The sequence below is a fragment of the Paramormyrops kingsleyae genome, chromosome 9 (assembly GCF_048594095.1).
Source record: "Paramormyrops kingsleyae isolate MSU_618 chromosome 9, PKINGS_0.4, whole genome shotgun sequence".
Classification (NCBI taxonomy): domain Eukaryota; kingdom Metazoa; phylum Chordata; class Actinopteri; order Osteoglossiformes; family Mormyridae; genus Paramormyrops; species Paramormyrops kingsleyae.
In genome coordinates, this window is record NC_132805.1 from 9,229,047 (window position 1) to 9,234,961 (window position 5,915).

At 42.1% G+C, this 5,915-nt stretch overlaps 1 long non-coding RNA gene across 1 annotated transcript; it reads right to left on the minus strand.

The window, feature by feature from the left end:
• Nucleotides 1–556: 556 nt before the first annotated feature.
• On the minus strand, nt 557–3,259 carry LOC111848860 (uncharacterized). Its single transcript, XR_002839409.2, has 3 exons — nt 2,158–3,259; nt 1,693–1,773; nt 557–1,597 (listed from the first exon to the last, which is right to left on the minus strand). It is a non-coding gene; the product is annotated as an uncharacterized lncRNA (long non-coding RNA).
• Between the last annotated feature and the right edge of the window lie 2,656 nt (nt 3,260–5,915).

The following is a 5,915-nucleotide window of genomic DNA, read 5'->3' on the forward strand; positions in this document are numbered from 1 at the left end:
AAAAACCTCACAGAAATACCAGTGTGGTGTCTGTTGGCATTTTAAGCATTTTGGAGACCCTGTTACCGGTCAAAAAGCTTATTTTGAAAGCTGTGACCCTTGGGAAGAATTGATATAAACCTGTTTAGCAACTGCAGTGTTTGCAAACAATCCTGCAAACTGCAAATAAAAGTGGAAAAAAGGACCTTACCTGTTTTTAATTGTTTTTTTTTTTCTGCTTACTTCAGTTCCTGGCTTTGTATCCTAAGTTTTAAGTCATTAAAACTGGTCTACCAGTGACTCGCACCATAAGATTTTGTGCTACACAGCTTTAAAACAAGGTGGGGCTTGTGTTGTTCAACCCATCTTTTTACTGGCAATTCGTTTATTCCCATGTCGAGGAACTGTAGGTTATTGGGTGGCTGCGATGTCCGTCAAAAGGAGGGTATGTACTCCCCATGTTATGAGGTGGTTGGCTGAAAACCCTTGTCATTCAGCGAAACCTGAGCGGATTGGCCCTTTCGAGTTCACCTCCAATCCCGTGAATCACGTGGATATGCAGTGTATGTGCTGATATCCACAGGTAAATACGGATAGTGTAATGGACACCATGTAAACGGGTAGTTTTTGCTGTGTTTTAGTCATTTTAGCTTGTTTTTAGACTAATGGACTATGTCAGATACCGATCATTGGCCCCTAATGGAGATAAGAGTGCCGAGATCAGCAAACTTTCTGTAGTAAGTGTTTTGTTATTCATGTAAACAAACAGGAAATGCACAGTTCAACAAATACCCATATTGAAATGTTTATTAAGAATTTTATTTAAGTTGCTTTATGATTTATGACTTTATGGTTAATGTTTTTAATGATTGGAAAGTTTTGTTTTACTATAATAAAATCATTTACATTATGATTTTTTTCATTGCAATTTCGTAAACTATCAGTCCTGGAAGTTCAGAGATTGTCAGGTTTAAACCTTTCCAAAAATGAACCAGCTCATGCCTTCGTTATGTTAGTACATGTGCTGCTGCACATGCCTTGTTCATCTACTCTGCTTGTCCATTAATGTGTCTATGCATGTTGTGGAACATTGTGGAAATGGCTTACACACTGTGACATTGTGCGTGCAGCCTTCAGTCGGCCGATTCACACAGGCCAGCATGCAGAACCGGCTCATTGGTGGACTTTGGCTTGAACCTTGACCATGGTATATACACCCTGCTTTTAGCACAGGAGCGGGGGGAGTTTTTGGTCCCTCTCCTCCATTGTCCTCTGGCATTCTTTCTTTCTGTATTCCCTTTTCCCCTGTTTTGTGTATTATCCTGTGTACATGATGTAGTAATGTATTACCAGACATTCATGTAAAGCAAACTGGGGCAACTCAGTTGTGAAAGACATTATAAAAATGAAATTGAACATCTCAGTTGCGACAAGGCAGGACACACTGCTATCTCGTATTCTGGACGTCGCCATTACAGGTGAGAGTCCAAATGGAAATTTCCAAATCTCCTACGCTTTTCTCTTCTCTACACTTCTCTTCTCTGGTTACGAGTGTCACATTGCCAGCACACGTTTGAGTGCTCTGCCAACACTTGAATCATCTTCATCATCACAGACTCTGCGTGGAACAAGACAAAAAAAAAAACCACAATAAATCTGTTTCTTAAATGCACAGATAAATTAGAAGGATATAAGTACGATGAGGAATATTACCCAAGAGGGATGGCCCATATGGCTTGGCGGAGAAAGAGCTTGTTATTTGATTGCAGGCAGCCCCAGCGGATTGGTGAGATGCTGATGGCAATTTGCAACGAATGGGGGTTTAACATTCCACAGGTGTTCCGGGTTTTCTTGTTTTATATTTTGGAGCATTAATTATACCTTAGCAACAGTATTATTTCTATCAAAGAGAACACATTTTCAGTGACATGAAAAGGTAGCTTTCACCGTAACTGCTGGTGTTTCACGTATTAAAAGATAATGTGTTGAATTAAAGGCATTCTTGCCTCTTTGAGCAATGTTAGCACATATTGTGCATTTTCAGACAAATTATTTTCTTGCGGCTCAGGCAAAGCATAACCCCAACCGAATGTTGTGGCACATAATCACCAAGCAGTGGAACTCATAGAAATTAAAAATTATCATTTCGAAAATCCAGGAGAAAAAATGTATTATCACCTTCCTTTTTGGACAGGAAGAAAGTGAAATTGCTGCAGACCTTGGAGGACTAGTGATTCTCTATTTAAGGTGTCACCAGGCTCATCACCTTGGAGAAAGGGTTGGGATTGAGTGACTGGCATTGACTTCCTGCTTTCTCACAAATCCAGCATCGATTCAGTCTCACGGGTTCAGTTTGAATGATTTTGTAGACTTTATGTGGTCCGGAACAGATTCTCCTTCAGCTTTTCCTTACAGATGTTTCACAAATCCTCTTGTCCTTGTCATCTTGTTAATAGGGCATTTTTACAAATATTCTCATCAAACTTGTGTCCCGAAGCCATGCTTGTAAACATGAAGATTAACATTAGACATGAAGCTTTGTAAAAAAGTAAAACACTGTCAAACTTCTCAATACAGATGCTCCTCTACTTACGAATTGTCAATTTACAAACTTTCAGACATATGAATGAGGATCACTGTAAGTCCAAATTGTGTTCATTGGGCTCCCGTTTCCTGTCCGCAACATCGATTTTTTTTTATCAGCGCACCATTTCCACCTAGTATGACTTCTGGCTGCTACTCCCGCCGCGCAGCAGCATAGCGTGCGTACTCCCAGCATCCTAGTTCTTTCTACTTGAGTATACCCTTTAAATTATGTTGAATAACGACTTACGGATATTTCGAGTTACGATCGTCTGTTCGGAACGTATCTCATTCGTAAGTAGAGGAGCGTCTGTATATTGTAGCATAAAAACTTAATGAGAAAAACACTGAGCCTATGAGAGTGGTGTCCCACGTGCCTGTGCAGCACAGTCAGCCGCCCCGATCAGAAACACCTCTGCGATCCCCCTTAACAAATCTGTCTCTTTTGTTGATTCAGTGTAATTTCTGATGCTCTTTCTTGTATCTTCAGTCCAGCCCTGACCTTCCTTCCAAGTTCCTGCCCTCCCTGATCACTGTCTCCCTCGAACCACCTCTAGTCTCCTATGTTCGTGTAGGGCTGATATCACCCAGCACCCTACACCTTTGGATCAGTGACCCCGACTTTGAGACCAGTGTGTTGATTTAATCTTTGTGTGTCCATTTCCACAATGAAGCCCCAGTTGTCCCAGTTTGGTTCTCTGAGATTCTGTCACCTCAAGTCTATAGATTAAATTTTTTTTATCCATTCAATAACTGTTGGAAAACGTTGCTTAATCAGGTAGATAAAATTACAGAAAGAAAACACCAATTTTTCCAGAAAAACAGCACCAAGTTTTAAGGGTTTGACTGTACTGCTTACTGTTTAATGTTTATCAGTTGAAAATAAAACTCAGAAAGGTCTTTGTGTTGTTGGAGGTACGCTGCAGCGATTTATGGAATTTTGTTTTCATCAAAAGCATAAATCCGTTAAGTTTCCTGGAATCGAAATTACTGAGTTAATAAGTGTATTGAGGGAAGTGGATCTTGGCGGCAGGTTATTTATGCTCCATATTCTCCATCGGCAACCTTTGGCACTCCCACATAGCGGAACAACAGCCCGTGAAATATCATTTGATAAAAGTCCCCCGTTGTTGGCCATCGTCTGGCACTGGGCTCCGAGGCACTGGGAGAACATGCGGTTGACCCAAGGCTCTTCATTACTGGAACACAGGGAACCAAACAAAATATTGAAACATCTGGGCTGGGCTTCAAAGGCCAGAGAGAGCCAGTCTTCTGAGCAACATACTTTTAGTGACATAAAAAGCAGGACCTCAAGTTTTAGTCTAAACATTCTCAAGGAACACATTTCATAACTCATTAATGCAGGATACCCGCTCCCTTTTTTTACAGCCAATTCCCAAATGATATCACCGAATTATAAGCAGCTTCATCGTTATTAGGGGTATCAGAATCCATTACATTCTGTCAGCTTCTGCTAGCCAGTGCTCAGTGATCTGATCGCTATCTGCCGCAGGGACTTTTGGAAGGCCACCAAGATGGGCACGGCCAGCTTGACTTGGCATTCTGGAGGTGTGTTTTTGGCTGGGACAGGGAGGAAGGGAAAGCCGCGACCTCAGAACAGTTTACACCACTGCCTCACTGTTCACAGGGAGCTGCCCCTGAACAGCTCAGCGAACACTACTGCTTTATTACCATCAAGAAACCAAGCCAGGTTTAGTGTGGTAGTGAGGGCAACTCCGACGCCAGCAAACACAATGGTCTCTTGGTCAATCATTAGTAGGAGATCGTTGTGAGACAGCAATCCTGCAAATGGCAGAGTTACCCTTAAATCAGTGACCAGCCTACTAAGAATTTCAAGAACATGTTAGCCCTGGGGCCAGTCTGGATAGGAATGCTTTCCTCATACTCTACAATGCCTGTTACTTTACACTATATGGGCTGTTAGCAGAATGCTCCATGTAGCACAACCCACTCCCTCTAATCCAATAAGAACATTTGTTGTAATTTACTTTAATGGCTCTTATCCAATCCAAGCATCTGTTATAGTATACCTTACTGGATCTGATCTTGACATTCGCTATTTGGATACTTAACAGAAACACATCCAACTCTAGATACTGCACAGGAGAAAGGAAGGACAAACGAAGTAAAATGAGGAAACAAACCTCGGACAACACCGCCAAGCTGTCACCACTGGTGCTGTTTGTTTATAACCTGAGCCGGACTATTTTTGCTTATAGAAAAATCGATACTGCTTGAGTTATCAAGCTATACGCGGATCTGGCTGAGCAGCATAAAAATCAATGCTGAGTTATTGCCTTATTTAAAAGCCGCTGTGAATAGCACCGTTATGATGTTAAGCAGCGGTGAAGTTATAAAGCGGATAGACGAGGTCAGGGAAGATGAAACGATGCCCGCTTCTTCCCGGTGCCCGGTGATTAGCCGCTCCTGCTCCATCACTGTCCTGTTTCACTTCTTTGATCATGTGCCCATTTATCAATGGCTTCCGTGTCCATTTACAGACATTTCGGTTTCCCCACACTTCTAATTATGAGCAGGAAATGTAAACGGTCGAGGATTGCCCCAGCAGGATGCAGAGACACTGAACCCTCGTCCCACTTTAAGGGCAGCCTGCTAAGATTAACGAAAACACGACTCAATCACCATGCCAACAATCACACTTGCTTGTCTAACAGCTGATCTCCATTGTGATTACATTTAATATGCTTCTTTACTGTTAATGGCTTGAGATGGTATCTAGCGTTTTTATGAATTCAGAGATTAGGCTAACCACATACTGTACATGTCCAGTGCCAGAGTTCACCGACTGTGTCTTGTAAATGTTAACACTTTGGATTTTTGCTTGTAAACATACAGCCAAACTGAGCAAGACCGTAAAAAACACGCAAACACTTCTTTGCTTGCACAGTCGGAGGCTAAAAGTGGAAACTGTGCCCTTTTCAATTTGTAGACTAGTGACAAGCATAATTTCCACGACGTCTGCAGAAACAATAGAGCAAATCACCTGCCTTTCGACTACAGTACAGAATCTCACTGAATGCAATCCGCCTGATTGATTCTCGGTGCCTGAAAGGGGAAGAAACTGTATAATGGAACCACAGAGAGAAACAGTTAAAACAGTAATCATGAAACAAAAACTCAGACTCTCTAAACCAGGGGTGGCCAATCTTATTCGCAAAGGGCCGGTGTGTATGCAGGTTTTTGGGATAACCTGTAGGTCAGCTGTTCAATCCCAGGTGTGAGGACTCTTCAGCCAATCAGTCCTCTAATTAGTAATCTAATTAGGGAGTTGCAGTGAAAACACCGGCCCTTTGCAGATAAGACCACCCCTG